The 16,587-nt window shown below is 49.2% G+C and overlaps 15 non-coding genes across 15 annotated transcripts; 10 read left to right on the top strand and 5 right to left on the bottom strand.

Annotated features, from left to right (window-relative positions):
• Nucleotides 1–255: 255 nt before the first annotated feature.
• On the bottom strand, nt 256–326 carry trnag-gcc (transfer RNA glycine (anticodon GCC)). The gene has a single exon. It is a non-coding gene; the product is annotated as a tRNA-Gly (tRNA).
• A 135-nt stretch (nt 327–461) lies between these two features.
• trnad-guc (transfer RNA aspartic acid (anticodon GUC)) lies at nt 462–533 on the top strand. The gene has a single exon. It is a non-coding gene; the product is annotated as a tRNA-Asp (tRNA).
• Nucleotides 534–732: 199 nt separating this feature from the next.
• trnam-cau (transfer RNA methionine (anticodon CAU)) lies at nt 733–805 on the top strand. The gene has a single exon. It is a non-coding gene; the product is annotated as a tRNA-Met (tRNA).
• Nucleotides 806–3,675: 2,870 nt separating this feature from the next.
• On the bottom strand, nt 3,676–3,746 carry trnag-gcc (transfer RNA glycine (anticodon GCC)). The gene has a single exon. It is a non-coding gene; the product is annotated as a tRNA-Gly (tRNA).
• A 135-nt stretch (nt 3,747–3,881) lies between these two features.
• trnad-guc (transfer RNA aspartic acid (anticodon GUC)) lies at nt 3,882–3,953 on the top strand. Its single transcript has one exon. It is a non-coding gene; the product is annotated as a tRNA-Asp (tRNA).
• A 199-nt stretch (nt 3,954–4,152) lies between these two features.
• trnam-cau (transfer RNA methionine (anticodon CAU)) lies at nt 4,153–4,225 on the top strand. The gene has a single exon. It is a non-coding gene; the product is annotated as a tRNA-Met (tRNA).
• A 3,650-nt stretch (nt 4,226–7,875) lies between these two features.
• Nucleotides 7,876–7,946, bottom strand: trnag-gcc (transfer RNA glycine (anticodon GCC)). Its single transcript has one exon. It is a non-coding gene; the product is annotated as a tRNA-Gly (tRNA).
• A 135-nt stretch (nt 7,947–8,081) lies between these two features.
• Nucleotides 8,082–8,153, top strand: trnad-guc (transfer RNA aspartic acid (anticodon GUC)). The gene has a single exon. It is a non-coding gene; the product is annotated as a tRNA-Asp (tRNA).
• A 199-nt stretch (nt 8,154–8,352) lies between these two features.
• Nucleotides 8,353–8,425, top strand: trnam-cau (transfer RNA methionine (anticodon CAU)). Its single transcript has one exon. It is a non-coding gene; the product is annotated as a tRNA-Met (tRNA).
• Nucleotides 8,426–12,074: 3,649 nt separating this feature from the next.
• On the bottom strand, nt 12,075–12,145 carry trnag-gcc (transfer RNA glycine (anticodon GCC)). The gene has a single exon. It is a non-coding gene; the product is annotated as a tRNA-Gly (tRNA).
• A 135-nt stretch (nt 12,146–12,280) lies between these two features.
• trnad-guc (transfer RNA aspartic acid (anticodon GUC)) lies at nt 12,281–12,352 on the top strand. The gene has a single exon. It is a non-coding gene; the product is annotated as a tRNA-Asp (tRNA).
• A 199-nt stretch (nt 12,353–12,551) lies between these two features.
• trnam-cau (transfer RNA methionine (anticodon CAU)) lies at nt 12,552–12,624 on the top strand. The gene has a single exon. It is a non-coding gene; the product is annotated as a tRNA-Met (tRNA).
• Nucleotides 12,625–15,603: 2,979 nt separating this feature from the next.
• On the bottom strand, nt 15,604–15,674 carry trnag-gcc (transfer RNA glycine (anticodon GCC)). The gene has a single exon. It is a non-coding gene; the product is annotated as a tRNA-Gly (tRNA).
• A 134-nt stretch (nt 15,675–15,808) lies between these two features.
• trnad-guc (transfer RNA aspartic acid (anticodon GUC)) lies at nt 15,809–15,880 on the top strand. The gene has a single exon. It is a non-coding gene; the product is annotated as a tRNA-Asp (tRNA).
• Nucleotides 15,881–16,080: 200 nt separating this feature from the next.
• Nucleotides 16,081–16,153, top strand: trnam-cau (transfer RNA methionine (anticodon CAU)). The gene has a single exon. It is a non-coding gene; the product is annotated as a tRNA-Met (tRNA).
• Nucleotides 16,154–16,587: the final 434 nt, after the last annotated feature.

The raw sequence follows: 16,587 nt of genomic DNA, 5'->3' as shown, positions 1-16,587 counted from the left end.
GTGACATACTACTAGAACCAGGAAGGTACTTACCAGTGGGTTTTTTTCTTCTTCTTTAGAATGAACCCTCTTTACGATAAGACGACAACTCCACTCTGCATGTTCCTCTTTCACAGTGTACAGCAGCCAGACAGCTGATCGAGAACAGCAGATGTCGACTCTGCTCTTCATCCTGGAGCGGACTGCCTTGTCATTGAACACCTGGATCTCTCCGGAACTTCAACAGCTCCAGCTGAGGGAGATTGAAAGCCGCGCTGCATTGGCCGGGAATCGAACCCGGGCCTCCCGCGTGGCAGGCGAGAATTCTACCACTGAACCACCAATGCTTCCACGTGGACAAAATTCCACCATGGGAAGACATCTGGTCCAACCTCTGTGACCTCTGAGCCAATCCCCCGCCACACTGTGACCTTAACTCCTCCGGTCACGGCGGTTGAACTCACTGGGAAGCAAGGCACCTCTCCTCGTTAGTATAGTGGTGAGTATCCCCGCCTGTCACGCGGGAGACCGGGGTTCAATTCCCCGACGGGGAGCGTCTTTCTTATGCACCCATCAACGTTGGCCTTCTCCCTGTCCCTCACTGTATTTTGGCTGTTCAGGGTGTCCACGGAAAATTCCCAATCCGCATTGAATACTCTCACATCCCCCGGATGTCTGCATGTCCCAGTCAGGGTTTAAAATACATGCGGCAACAATTTTTTTTTTTTTTGGCTCCATTCTCTTGGTGTTCAGGCCTCGTTGGCGCAGTAGGCAGCGCGTCAGTCTCATAATCTGAAGGTCGTGAGTTCGAGCCTCACACGGGGCACATGTTTAGCTGACCGTCACTGTCCTTTCACTCATCAAGCCTCAGAGGGCTGCTTTCCACCTGTCGCTGTCATCCACAGCTCCACTCAGCACCAACTCTCAAGCACAGGGCAAGGGAACGCTGTTCACAGCAGTCAATCACCTCAATGGAAAAGGACACACTCCCCGTCGGGGAATTGAACCCTGGCTGGTCTGCGCTGCGGCCGCGTATAGCTTACGCTCAACTCCTTAAACTTTGCCCATTCATTTCCAATGGGAGTGTCTTACAGTGCGGATGCAATACTCGTTTTGACCACTGGTGCAAAAATAGGGGCCTTGTTTCGCTCCTTCCTCAACGTGAGGGAAAGCGGGAGTTGTTGTGTGTTTATCAGTCAGAGAGAGAGGAGCGCTGACTTTTAGCAGATTTACAACTTTTATCTCAAAGACCAGGACTACCAGAGAGACAAGGACCAGCAACACCAGAGACAGAAGGACCAAGACTGCCAGAGAATGAAGCATTTGGAACCAGGAAGCAGCGACTGAACACATGAAACAGGCTGTAGTGATGGACTACCGGAAAGAGGAAGTAGTTATGGACTCCTGTCACCAGGAAGCAGTGATGGACTACTGGAACCAGGAATCAGTGACTGAACACATGAAACAGGAAGTAGTGACGGACTACCAGAAAAAAGGAAGTAGTGATGGACTAGTAGAACCAGGAAGCAGTGGCTGACTACATGAACCAGGGAGCAGTGACTGACTACCCGAAAAAGGAAGTAGTGATGGACTAGTGGAACCAGGAAGTTATGAGCGACTACATGAACCAGGACTTAGTCACGGACTACCAGCAAAAGGAAGTATTGATGGACTACTGGAACCACAAAGCAGTGACTGACAATTGGAACCAGGAAGCAGTGACTGACTACCAGAAAAAGGAAGTAGTGATGGACTAGTGGAACCAGGAAGTTATGACCGACTACATGAACCAGGACTTAGTCACGGACTACCAGAAAAAAGGAAGTAGTGATGGACTAGTAGAACCAGGAAGCAGTGGCTGACTACATGAACCAGGGAGCAGTGACTGACTACCCGAAAAAGGAAGTAGTGATGGACTAGTGGAACCAGGAAGTTATGAGCGACTACATGAACCAGGACTTAGTCACGGACTACCAGCAAAAGGAAGTAGTGATGGACTACTGGAACCACAAAGCAGTGACTGACAATTGGAACCAGGAAGCAGTGACTGACTACCAGAGGTGGGAGTTTGGAGCCTGATCAAGTCATCTCCATGCCATGTTTTTGCTCTGACCATGTATCACACCAGGTGAATCTAATCAACCCTGCTCCTCAGCTTGTCTGTGGTACATGGTGAGGGCAAAAACATGGCATGGAGATGACTTGATCAGGCTTCAATCTCCCACCTCTGCTGACTACCAGAAAAAGGAAGTAGTGATGGACTAGTGGAACCAGGAAGTTATGACCGACTACATGAACCAGGACTTAGTCACGGACTACCAGAAAAAAGGAAGTAGTGATGGACTAGTAGAACCAGGAAGCAGTGGCTGACTACATGAACCAGGGAGCAGTGACTGACTACCCGAAAAAGGAAGTAGTGATGGACTAGTGGAACCAGGAAGTTATGACCAACTACATGAACTAGGACTTAGTCACGGACTACCAGCAAAAGGAAGTCGTGATGGACTACTGGAACCACAAAGCAGTGACTGACTATTGGAACCAAGAAGCAGTGACTGACTGATTTCAGGCTCTTCCTCAAGACACAGTGACAGTGCCCTCTTGTGGATACGGCTGCAAAAAGCACCTTTGTGGATTGATAGGAATCAGTCCGCTGGGAGCAGATTCTGTGGAATCTGAGGAGTTGAGATTTAACTCATCCAGCAAATGTGTAGCTTGGATGAAAACCGGTGTCATACGAGAGGGCTTGGGTGTTGGTGGGCTCAAAGACAACTTGAATATCCCATCTGATGGTGTGTATCGACAGTTATTCCATTTGGATGTTGTGACTGTTGGGAGTGTCCAAGAGGACGTTAAACTCCCGTTCTGAATAGCAACACACTCCCCAGATGTCTGCAGAGCCGAGGTCTCCCAGTCAGCCATTAACATGTTGGTGTGAGCGGGGGCAAACTCCTCCCCCATTGCCATTCCACTCACCTGCAGGCAAAAGTCAGCAGTGAGCTGAAAGACATTTCTGGTCGGGTTCATCTCCAGCAGCTTCAACAGTCACTGGCCAGGTCTGGTCTTATCTGGGTCAATCATATCATCACATATGACTGAGCTTAGGGTTAGGGTTAGCAAAGTGGCCAGTATACTTCCATGTTTTTCTGCTGGATTCATAGAGTCTTGGGGGTTTTGCTTTCTGATTCAGGCCTTCGGTCTTTCAGAGGAAACTCTTCTTCTGCCAGACAGGAGGCTCTGCTTGGTTCAATTAATATGAGGTAGCGAAAGGCTACACTCACCAGGAAGCAGTGTGATGGACTACTGGAACCAGGAAGTTGAGACAAACTACCAGAACCAGTTGTGGAGAGGCTGCAGGAAGTGACGGGTTACGGGAACCACCAAGTCTTGACGGACTGCCACAAGCAGGAAATCGTGACACATGACTGGAACTAGGAAGTAGTGACATACTACTAGAACCAGGAAGGTACTTACCAGTGGGTTTTTTTCTTCTTCTTTAGAATGAACCCTCTTTACGATAAGACGACAACTCCACTCTGCATGTTCCTCTTTCACAGTGTACAGCAGCCAGACAGCTGATCGAGAACAGCAGATGTCGACTCTGCTCTTCATCCTGGAGCGGACTGCCTTGTCATTGAACACCTGGATCTCTCCGGAACTTCAACAGCTCCAGCTGAGGGAGATTGAAAGCCGCGCTGCATTGGCCGGGAATCGAACCCGGGCCTCCCGCGTGGCAGGCGAGAATTCTACCACTGAACCACCAATGCTTCCACGTGGACAAAATTCCACCATGGGAAGACATCTGGTCCAACCTCTGTGACCTCTGAGCCAATCCCCCGCCACACTGTGACCTTAACTCCTCCGGTCACGGCGGTTGAACTCACTGGGAAGCAAGGCACCTCTCCTCGTTAGTATAGTGGTGAGTATCCCCGCCTGTCACGCGGGAGACCGGGGTTCAATTCCCCGACGGGGAGCGTCTTTCTTATGCACCCATCAACGTTGGCCTTCTCCCTGTCCCTCACTGTATTTTGGCTGTTCAGGGTGTCCACGGAAAATTCCCAATCCGCATTGAATACTCTCACATCCCCCGGATGTCTGCATGTCCCAGTCAGGGTTTAAAATACATGCGGCAACAATTTTTTTTTTTTTTGGCTCCATTCTCTTGGTGTTCAGGCCTCGTTGGCGCAGTAGGCAGCGCGTCAGTCTCATAATCTGAAGGTCGTGAGTTCGAGCCTCACACGGGGCACATGTTTAGCTGACCGTCACTGTCCTTTCACTCATCAAGCCTCAGAGGGCTGCTTTCCACCTGTCGCTGTCATCCACAGCTCCACTCAGCACCAACTCTCAAGCACAGGGCAAGGGAACGCTGTTCACAGCAGTCAATCACCTCAATGGAAAAGGACACACTCCCCGTCGGGGAATTGAACCCTGGCTGGTCTGCGCTGCGGCCGCGTATAGCTTACGCTCAACTCCTTAAACTTTGCCCATTCATTTCCAATGGGAGTGTCTTACAGTGCGGATGCAATACTCGTTTTGACCACTGGTGCAAAAATAGGGGCCTTGTTTCGCTCCTTCCTCAACGTGAGGGAAAGCGGGAGTTGTTGTGTGTTTATCAGTCAGAGAGAGAGGAGCGCTGACTTTTAGCAGATTTACAACTTTTATCTCAAAGACCAGGACTACCAGAGAGACAAGGACCAGCAACACCAGAGACAGAAGGACCAAGACTGCCAGAGAATGAAGCATTTGGAACCAGGAAGCAGCGACTGAACACATGAAACAGGCTGTAGTGATGGACTACCGGAAAGAGGAAGTAGTTATGGACTCCTGTCACCAGGAAGCAGTGATGGACTACTGGAACCAGGAATCAGTGACTGAACACATGAAACAGGAAGTAGTGACGGACTACCAGAAAAAAGGAAGTAGTGATGGACTAGTAGAACCAGGAAGCAGTGGCTGACTACATGAACCAGGGAGCAGTGACTGACTACCCGAAAAAGGAAGTAGTGATGGACTAGTGGAACCAGGAAGTTATGAGCGACTACATGAACCAGGACTTAGTCACGGACTACCAGCAAAAGGAAGTATTGATGGACTACTGGAACCACAAAGCAGTGACTGACAATTGGAACCAGGAAGCAGTGACTGACTACCAGAAAAAGGAAGTAGTGATGGACTAGTGGAACCAGGAAGTTATGACCGACTACATGAACCAGGACTTAGTCACGGACTACCAGAAAAAAAGGAAGTAGTGATGGACTAGTAGAACCAGGAAGCAGTGGCTGACTACATGAACCAGGGAGCAGTGACTGACTACCCGAAAAAGGAAGTAGTGATGGACTAGTGGAACCAGGAAGTTATGAGCGACTACATGAACCAGGACTTAGTCACGGACTACCAGCAAAAGGAAGTAGTGATGGACTACTGGAACCACAAAGCAGTGACTGACAATTGGAACCAGGAAGCAGTGACTGACTACCAGAGGTGGGAGTTTGGAGCCTGATCAAGTCATCTCCATGCCATGTTTTTGCTCTGACCATGTATCACACCAGGTGAATCTAATCAACCCTGCTCCTCAGCTTGTCTGTGGTACATGGTGAGGGCAAAAACATGGCATGGAGATGACTTGATCAGGCTTCAATCTCCCACCTCTGCTGACTACCAGAAAAAGGAAGTAGTGATGGACTAGTGGAACCAGGAAGTTATGACCGACTACATGAACCAGGACTTAGTCACGGACTACCAGAAAAAAGGAAGTAGTGATGGACTAGTAGAACCAGGAAGCAGTGGCTGACTACATGAACCAGGGAGCAGTGACTGACTACCCGAAAAAGGAAGTAGTGATGGACTAGTGGAACCAGGAAGTTATGACCAACTACATGAACTAGGACTTAGTCACGGACTACCAGCAAAAGGAAGTCGTGATGGACTACTGGAACCACAAAGCAGTGACTGACTATTGGAACCAAGAAGCAGTGACTGACTGATTTCAGGCTCTTCCTCAAGACACAGTGACAGTGCCCTCTTGTGGATACGGCTGCAAAAAGCACCTTTGTGGATTGATAAGAATCAGTCCGCTGGGAGCAGATTCTGTGGAATCTGAGGAGTTGAGATTTAACTCATCCAGCAAATGTGTAGCTTGGATGAAAACCGGTGTCATACGAGAGGGCTTGGGTGTTGGTGGGCTCAAAGACAACTTGAATATCCCATCTGATGGTGTGTATCGACAGTTATTCCATTTGGATGTTGTGACTGTTGGGAGTGTCCAAGAGGACGTTAAACTCCCGTTCTGAATAGCAACACACTCCCCAGATGTCTGCAGAGCCGAGGTCTCCCAGTCAGCCATTAACATGTTGGTGTGAGCGGGGGCAAACTCCTCCCCCATTGCCATTCCACTCACCTGCAGGCAAAAGTCAGCAGTGAGCTGAAAGACATTTTTGGTCGGGTTCATCTCCAGCAGCTTCAACAGTCACTGGCCAGGTCTGGTCTTATCTGGGTCAATCATATCATCACATATGACTGAGCTTAGGGTTAGGGTTAGCAAAGTGGCCAGTATACTTCCATGTTTTTCTGCTGGATTCATAGAGTCTTGGGGATTTTGCTTTCTGATTCAGGCCTTCCGTCTTTCAGAGGTAACTCTTCTGCTGCCAAACAGGAGGCTCTGCTTGGTTCAATTAATATGAGGTAAGGAAAGGCTACAATCACCAGGAAGCAGTGACCCACCACATGAACCAGGAAAAGGTGACAAACTACCAGAAAAAGGAAGTAGTGATGGACTACTGGGACCAGGAAGCAGTGACTGAACACATGAAGCAGGATGCAGTGATGGACTACCGGAAAGAGGAAGTGGTGATGGACTCCTGTAACAGGAAGCAATGATGGACTAATTGAACCAGGAAGCAGTGACTGAACACATCAAACAGGAAGTCGTGACGGATTAGTAGAAAAAAAGGAAGTACTGATGGACTACTGGAACCAGGAAGCAGTGGCTGACGACATGAACCAGGGAGCAGTGACTGACTGCCAGAAAAAGGACTCCTCCCCATTGCCATTCCACTCACCTGCAGGCAAAAGTCAGCAGTGAGCTGAAAGACATTTTTGGTCGGGTTCATCTCCAGCAGCTTCAACAGTCACTGGCCAGGTCTGGTCTTATCTGGGTCAATCATATCATCACATATGACTGAGCTTAGGGTTAGGGTTAGCAAAGTGGCCAGTATACTTCCATGTTTTTCTGCTGGATTCATAGAGTCTTGGGGGTTTTGCTTTCTGATTCAGGCCTTCGGTCTTTCAGAGGAAACTCTTCTGCTGCCAGACAGGAGGCTCTGCTTGGTTCAATTAATATGAGGTAGCGAAAGGCTACACTCACCAGGAAGCAGTGACTGAATACATGAAACGGGATGTAGTGATGGACTCCTGTAACCAGGAAGTTGTGACTGACCACAGGAACCAGGAAAAGGTGACAAACTACCAGAACAAGGAAGTAGTGATGGACTACTGGAACCAGGAAGTTGAGACAAACTACCAGAACCAATTGTGGAGAGGCTGCAGGAACCAGGAAGAAGTGACAGGTTACGGGAACCACCAAGTCTTGACTGACTGCCACAAGCAGGAAATCGTGACACATGACTGGAACTAGGAAGTAGTGACATACTACTAGAACCAGGAAGGTACTTACCAGTGGGTTTTTTTTTCTTCTTCTTTGGAATGAACCCTCTTTACGATAAGACGACAACTCCACTCTGCATGTTCCTCTTTCACAGTGAACAGCAGCCAGACAGCTGATCGAGAACAGCACATGTCGACTCTGCTCTTCATCCTGGAGCGGACTGCCTTGTCATTGAACACCTGGATCTCTCCGGAACTTCAACAGCTCCAGCTGAGGGAGATTAAAAGCCGCGCTGCATTGGCCGGGAATCGAACCCGGGCCTCCCGCGTGGCAGGCGAGAATTCTACCACTGAACCACCAATGCTTCCACGTGGACAAAATTCCACCATGGGAAGACATCTGGTCCAACCTCTGTGACCTCTGAGCCAATCCCCCGCCACACTGTGACCTTAACTCCTCCGGTCACGGCGGTTGAACTCACTGGGAAGCAAGGCACCTCTCCTCGTTAGTATAGTGGTGAGTATCCCCGCCTGTCACGCGGGAGACCGGGGTTCAATTCCCCGACGGGGAGTGTCTTTCTTATGCACCCATCAACGTTGGCCTTCTCCCTGTCCCTCACTGTATTTTGGCTGTTCAGGGTGTCCACGGAAAATTCCCAATCCGCATTGAATACTCTCACATCCCCCGGATGTCTGCATGTCCCAGTCAGGGTTTAAAATACATGCGGCAACAATTTTTTTTTTTTTTGGCTCCATTTTCTTGGTGTTCAGACCTCGTTGGCGCAGTAGGCAGCGCGTCAGTCTCATAATCTGAAGGTCGTGAGTTCGAGCCTCACACGGGGCACATGTTTAGCTGACCGTCACTGTCCTTTCACTCATCAAGCCTCAGAGGGCTGCTTCCCACCTGTCGCTGTCATCCACAGCTCCACTCAGCACCAACTCTCAAGCACAGGGCAAGGGAACGCTGTTCACAGCAGTCAATCACCTCAATGGAAAAGGACACACTCCCCATCGGGGAATTGAACCCTGGCTGGTCTGCGCTGCGGCCGCGTATAGCTTACGCTCAACTCCTTAAACTTTGCCCATTCATTTCCAATGGGAGTGTCTTACAGTGCGGATGCAATACTCGTTTTGACCACTGGTGCAAAAATAGGGGCCTTGTTTCGCTCCTTCCTCAACGTGAGGGAAAGCGGGAGTTGTTGTGTGTTTATCAGTCAGAGAGAGAGGAGCGCTGACTTTTAGCAGATTTACAACTTTTATCTCAAAGACCAGGACTACCAGAGAGACAAGGACCAGCAACACCAGAGACAGAAGGACCAAGACTGCCAGAGAATGAAGCATTTGGAACCAGGAAGCAGCGACTGAACACATGAAACAGGCTGTAGTGATGGACTACCGGAAAGAGGAAGTAGTTATGGACTCCTGTCACCAGGAAGCAGTGATGGACTACTGGAACCAGGAATCAGTGACTGAACACATGAAACAGGAAGTAGTGACGGACTACCAGAAAAAAGGAAGTAGTGATGGACTAGTAGAACCAGGAAGCAGTGGCTGACTACATGAACCAGGGAGCAGTGACTGACTACCCGAAAAAGGAAGTAGTGATGGACTAGTGGAACCAGGAAGTTATGAGCGACTACATGAACCAGGACTTAGTCACGGACTACCAGCAAAAGGAAGTATTGATGGACTACTGGAACCACAAAGCAGTGACTGACAATTGGAACCAGGAAGCAGTGACTGACTACCAGAAAAAGGAAGTAGTGATGGACTAGTGGAACCAGGAAGTTATGACCGACTACATGAACCAGGACTTAGTCACGGACTACCAGAAAAAAAGGAAGTAGTGATGGACTAGTAGAACCAGGAAGCAGTGGCTGACTACATGAACCAGGGAGCAGTGACTGACTACCCGAAAAAGGAAGTAGTGATGGACTAGTGGAACCAGGAAGTTATGAGCGACTACATGAACCAGGACTTAGTCACGGACTACCAGCAAAAGGAAGTAGTGATGGACTACTGGAACCACAAAGCAGTGACTGACAATTGGAACCAGGAAGCAGTGACTGACTACCAGAGGTGGGAGTTTGGAGCCTGATCAAGTCATCTCCATGCCATGTTTTTGCTCTGACCATGTATCACACCAGGTGAATCTAATCAACCCTGCTCCTCAGCTTGTCTGTGGTACATGGTGAGGGCAAAAACATGGCATGGAGATGACTTGATCAGGCTTCAATCTCCCACCTCTGCTGACTACCAGAAAAAGGAAGTAGTGATGGACTAGTGGAACCAGGAAGTTATGACCGACTACATGAACCAGGACTTAGTCACGGACTACCAGAAAAAAGGAAGTAGTGATGGACTAGTAGAACCAGGAAGCAGTGGCTGACTACATGAACCAGGGAGCAGTGACTGACTACCCGAAAAAGGAAGTAGTGATGGACTAGTGGAACCAGGAAGTTATGACCAACTACATGAACTAGGACTTAGTCACGGACTACCAGCAAAAGGAAGTCGTGATGGACTACTGGAACCACAAAGCAGTGACTGACTATTGGAACCAAGAAGCAGTGACTGACTGATTTCAGGCTCTTCCTCAAGACACAGTGACAGTGCCCTCTTGTGGATACGGCTGCAAAAAGCACCTTTGTGGATTGATAAGAATCAGTCCGCTGGGAGCAGATTCTGTGGAATCTGAGGAGTTGAGATTTAACTCATCCAGCAAATGTGTAGCTTGGATGAAAACCGGTGTCATACGAGAGGGCTTGGGTGTTGGTGGGCTCAAAGACAACTTGAATATCCCATCTGATGGTGTGTATCGACAGTTATTCCATTTGGATGTTGTGACTGTTGGGAGTGTCCAAGAGGACGTTAAACTCCCGTTCTGAATAGCAACACACTCCCCAGATGTCTGCAGAGCCGAGGTCTCCCAGTCAGCCATTAACATGTTGGTGTGAGCGGGGGCAAACTCCTCCCCCATTGCCATTCCACTCACCTGCAGGCAAAAGTCAGCAGTGAGCTGAAAGACATTTTTGGTCGGGTTCATCTCCAGCAGCTTCAACAGTCACTGGCCAGGTCTGGTCTTATCTGGGTCAATCATATCATCACATATGACTGAGCTTAGGGTTAGGGTTAGCAAAGTGGCCAGTATACTTCCATGTTTTTCTGCTGGATTCATAGAGTCTTGGGGATTTTGCTTTCTGATTCAGGCCTTCCGTCTTTCAGAGGTAACTCTTCTGCTGCCAAACAGGAGGCTCTGCTTGGTTCAATTAATATGAGGTAAGGAAAGGCTACAATCACCAGGAAGCAGTGACCCACCACATGAACCAGGAAAAGGTGACAAACTACCAGAAAAAGGAAGTAGTGATGGACTACTGGGACCAGGAAGCAGTGACTGAACACATGAAGCAGGATGCAGTGATGGACTACCGGAAAGAGGAAGTGGTGATGGACTCCTGTAACAGGAAGCAATGATGGACTAATTGAACCAGGAAGCAGTGACTGAACACATCAAACAGGAAGTCGTGACGGATTAGTAGAAAAAAAGGAAGTACTGATGGACTACTGGAACCAGGAAGCAGTGGCTGACGACATGAACCAGGGAGCAGTGACTGACTGCCAGAAAAAGGACTCCTCCCCATTGCCATTCCACTCACCTGCAGGCAAAAGTCAGCAGTGAGCTGAAAGACATTTTTGGTCAGGTTCATCTCCAGCAGCTTCAACAGTCACTGGCCAGGTCTGGTCTTATCTGGGTCAATCATATCATCACATATGACTGAGCTTAGGGTTAGGGTTAGCAAAGTGGCCAGTATACTTCCATGTTTTTCTGCTGGATTCATAGAGTCTTGGGGGTTTTGCTTTCTGATTCAGGCCTTCGGTCTTTCAGAGGAAACTCTTCTGCTGCCAGACAGGAGGCTCTGCTTGGTTCAATTAATATGAGGTAGCGAAAGGCTACACTCACCAGGAAGCAGTGACTGAATACATGAAACGGGATGTAGTGATGGACTCCTGTAACCAGGAAGTTGTGACTGACCACAGGAACCAGGAAAAGGTGACAAACTACCAGAACAAGGAAGTAGTGATGGACTACTGGAACCAGGAAGTTGAGACAAACTACCAGAACCAATTGTGGAGAGGCTGCAGGAACCAGGAAGAAGTGACAGGTTACGGGAACCACCAAGTCTTGACTGACTGCCACAAGCAGGAAATCGTGACACATGACTGGAACTAGGAAGTAGTGACATACTACTAGAACCAGGAAGGTACTTACCAGTGGGTTTTTTTTCTTCTTCTTTAGAATGAACCCTCTTTACGATAAGACGACAACTCCACTCTGCATGTTCCTCTTTCACAGTGAACAGCAGCCAGACAGCTGATCGAGAACAGCACATGTCGACTCTGCTCTTCATCCTGGAGCGGACTGCCTTGTCATTGAACACCTGGATCTCTCCGGAACTTCAACAGCTCCAGCTGAGGGAGATTAAAAGCCGCGCTGCATTGGCCGGGAATCGAACCCGGGCCTCCCGCGTGGCAGGCGAGAATTCTACCACTGAACCACCAATGCTTCCACGTGGACAAAATTCCACCATGGGAAGACATCTGGTCCAACCTCTGTGACCTCTGAGCCAATCCCCCGCCACACTGTGACCTTAACTCCTCCGGTCACGGCGGTTGAACTCACTGGGAAGCAAGGCACCTCTCCTCGTTAGTATAGTGGTGAGTATCCCCGCCTGTCACGCGGGAGACCGGGGTTCAATTCCCCGACGGGGAGTGTCTTTCTTATGCACCCATCAACGTTGGCCTTCTCCCTGTCCCTCACTGTATTTTGGCTGTTCAGGGTGTCCACGGAAAATTCCCAATCCGCATTGAATACTCTCACATCCCCCGGATGTCTGCATGTCCCAGTCAGGGTTTAAAATACATGCGGCAACAATTTTTTTTTTTTTTGGCTCCATTTTCTTGGTGTTCAGGCCTCGTTGGCGCAGTAGGCAGCGCGTCAGTCTCATAATCTGAAGGTCGTGAGTTCAAGCCTCACACGGGGCACATGTTTAGCTGACCGTCACTGTCCTTTCACTCATCAAGCCTCACAGGGCTGCTTCCCACCTGTCGCTGTCATCCACAGCTCCACTCAGCACCAACTCTCAAGCACAGGGCAAGGGAACGCTGTTCACAGCAGTCAATCACCTCAATGGAAAAGGACACACTCCCCATCGGGGAATTGAACCCTGGCTGGTCTGCGCTGCGGCCGCGTATAGCTTACGCTCAACTCCTTAAACTTTGCCCATTCATTTCCAATGGGAGTGTCTTACAGTGCGGATGCAATACTCGTTTTGACCACTGGTGCAAAAATAGGGGCCTTGTTTCGCTCCTTCCTCAACGTGAGGGAAAGCGGGAGTTGTTGTGTGTTTATCAGTCAGAGAGAGAGAGGAGCGCTGACTTTTAGCAGATTTACAACTTTTATCTCAAAGACCAGGACTACCAGAGAGACAAGGACCAGCAACACCAGAGACAGAAGGACCAAGACTGCCAGAGAATGAAGCATTTGGAACCAGGAAGCAGCGACTGAACACATGAAACAGGCTGTAGTGATGGACTACCGGAAAGAGGAAGTAGTTATGGACTCCTGTCACCAGGAAGCAGTGATGGACTACTGGAACCAGGAATCAGTGACTGAACACATGAAACAGGAAGTAGTGACGGACTACCAGAAAAAAGGAAGTAGTGATGGACTAGTAGAACCAGGAAGCAGTGGCTGACTACATGAACCAGGGAGCAGTGACTGACTACCAGAAAAAGGAAGTAGTGATGGACTAGTGGAACCAGGAAGTTATGACCGACTACATGAACCAGGACTTAGTCACGGACTACCAGAAAAAAGGAAGTAGTGATGGACTAGTAGAACCAGGAAGCAGTGGCTGACTACATGAACCAGGGAGCAGTGACTGACTACCCGAAAAAGGAAGTAGTGATGGACTAGTGGAACCAGGAAGTTATGACCAACTACATGAACTAGGACTTAGTCACGGACTACCAGCAAAAGGAAGTCGTGATGGACTACTGGAACCACAAAGCAGTGACTGACTATTGGAACCAAGAAGCAGTGACTGACTGATTTCAGGCTCTTCCTCAAGACACAGTGACAGTGCCCTCTTGTGGATACGGCTGCAAAAAGCACCTTTGTGGATTGATAAGAATCAGTCCGCTGGGAGCAGATTCTGTGGAATCTGAGGAGTTGAGATTTAACTCATCCAGCAAATGTGTAGCTTGGATGAAAACCGGTGTCATACGAGAGGGCTTGGGTGTTGGTGGGCTCAAAGACAACTTGAATATCCCATCTGATGGTGTGTATCGACAGTTATTCCATTTGGATGTTGTGACTGTTGGGAGTGTCCAAGAGGACGTTAAACTCCCGTTCTGAATAGCAACACACTCCCCAGATGTCTGCAGAGCCGAGGTCTCCCAGTCAGCCATTAACATGTTGGTGTGAGCGGGGGCAAACTCCTCCCCCATTGCCATTCCACTCACCTGCAGGCAAAAGTCAGCAGTGAGCTGAAAGACATTTTTGGTCGGGTTCATCTCCAGCAGCTTCAACAGTCACTGGCCAGGTCTGGTCTTATCTGGGTCAATCATATCATCACATATGACTGAGCTTAGGGTTAGGGTTAGCAAAGTGGCCAGTATACTTCCATGTTTTTCTGCTGGATTCATAGAGTCTTGGGGATTTTGCTTTCTGATTCAGGCCTTCCGTCTTTCAGAGGTAACTCTTCTGCTGCCAAACAGGAGGCTCTGCTTGGTTCAATTAATATGAGGTAAGGAAAGGCTACAATCACCAGGAAGCAGTGACCCACCACATGAACCAGGAAAAGGTGACAAACTACCAGAAAAAGGAAGTAGTGATGGACTACTGGGACCAGGAAGCAGTGACTGAACACATGAAGCAGGATGCAGTGATGGACTACCGGAAAGAGGAAGTGGTGATGGACTCCTGTAACAGGAAGCAATGATGGACTAATTGAACCAGGAAGCAGTGACTGAACACATCAAACAGGAAGTCGTGACGGATTAGTAGAAAAAAAGGAAGTACTGATGGACTACTGGAACCAGGAAGCAGTGGCTGACGACATGAACCAGGGAGCAGTGACTGACTGCCAGAAAAAGGACTCCTCCCCATTGCCATTCCACTCACCTGCAGGCAAAAGTCAGCAGTGAGCTGAAAGACATTTTTGGTCGGGTTCATCTCCAGCAGCTTCAACAGTCACTGGCCAGGTCTGGTCTTATCTGGGTCAATCATATCATCACATATGACTGAGCTTAGGGTTAGGGTTAGCAAAGTGGCCAGTATACTTCCATGTTTTTCTGCTGGATTCATAGAGTCTTGGGGGTTTTGCTTTCTGATTCAGGCCTTCGGTCTTTCAGAGGAAACTCTTCTGCTGCCAGACAGGAGGCTCTGCTTGGTTCAATTAATATGAGGTAGCGAAAGGCTACACTCACCAGGAAGCAGTGACTGAATACATGAAACGGGATGTAGTGATGGACTCCTGTAACCAGGAAGTTGTGACTGACCACAGGAACCAGGAAAAGGTGACAAACTACCAGAACAAGGAAGTAGTGATGGACTACTGGAACCAGGAAGTTGAGACAAACTACCAGAACCAATTGTGGAGAGGCTGCAGGAACCAGGAAGAAGTGACAGGTTACGGGAACCACCAAGTCTTGACTGACTGCCACAAGCAGGAAATCGTGACACATGACTGGAACTAGGAAGTAGTGACATACTACTAGAACCAGGAAGGTACTTACCAGTGGGTTTTTTTCTTCTTCTTTGGAATGAACCCTCTTTACGATAAGACGACAACTCCACTCTGCATGTTCCTCTTTCACAGTGAACAGCAGCCAGACAGCTGATCGAGAACAGCACATGTCGACTCTGCTCTTCATCCTGGAGCGGACTGCCTTGTCATTGAACACCTGGATCTCTCCGGAACTTCAACAGCTCCAGCTGAGGGAGATTAAAAGCCGCGCTGCATTGGCCGGGAATCGAACCCGGGCCTCCCGCGTGGCAGGCGAGAATTCTACCACTGAACCACCAATGCTTCCACGTGGACAAAATTCCACATGGGAAGACATCTGGTCCAACCTCTGTGACCTCTGAGCCAATCCCCCGCCACACTGTGACCTTAACTCCTCCGGTCACGGCGGTTGAACTCACTGGGAAGCAAGGCACCTCTCCTCGTTAGTATAGTGGTGAGTATCCCCGCCTGTCACGCGGGAGACCGGGGTTCAATTCCCCGACGGGGAGTGTCTTTCTTATGCACCCATCAACGTTGGCCTTCTCCCTGTCCCTCACTGTATTTTGGCTGTTCAGGGTGTCCACGGAAAATTCCCAATCCGCATTGAATACTCTCACATCCCCCGGATGTCTGCATGTCCCAGTCAGGGTTTAAAATACATGCGGCAACAATTTTTTTTTTTTTTTGGCTCCATTTTCTTGGTGTTCAGACCTCGTTGGCGCAGTAGGCAGCGCGTCAGTCTCATAATCTGAAGGTCGTGAGTTCGAGCCTCACACGGGGCACATGTTTAGCTGACCGTCACTGTCCTTTCACTCATCAAGCCTCAGAGGGCTGCTTCCCACCTGTCGCTGTCATCCACAGCTCCACTCAGCACCAACTCTCAAGCACAGGGCAAGGGAACGCTGTTCACAGCAGTCAATCACCTCAATGGAAAAGGACACACTCCCCATCGGGGAATTGAACCCTGGCTGGTCTGCGCTGCGGCCGCGTATAGCTTACGCTCAACTCCTTAAACTTTGCCCATTCATTTCCAATGGGAGTGTCTTACAGTGCGGATGCAATACTCGTTTTGACCACTGGTGCAAAAATAGGGGCCTTGTTTCGCTCCTTCCTCAACGTGAGGGAAAGCGGGAGTTGTTGTGTGTTTATCAGTCAGAGAGAGAGGAGCGCTGACTTTTAGCAGATTTACAACTTTTATCTCAAAGACCAGGACTAC

Source organism: Salarias fasciatus, unplaced genomic scaffold (genome assembly GCF_902148845.1).
Source record: "Salarias fasciatus unplaced genomic scaffold, fSalaFa1.1, whole genome shotgun sequence".
Classification (NCBI taxonomy): Eukaryota; Metazoa; Chordata; class Actinopteri; order Blenniiformes; family Blenniidae; genus Salarias; species Salarias fasciatus.
Note: the sequence above shows the minus strand (reverse complement) of the source record. Positions and strands in the feature narration are given on the sequence as shown.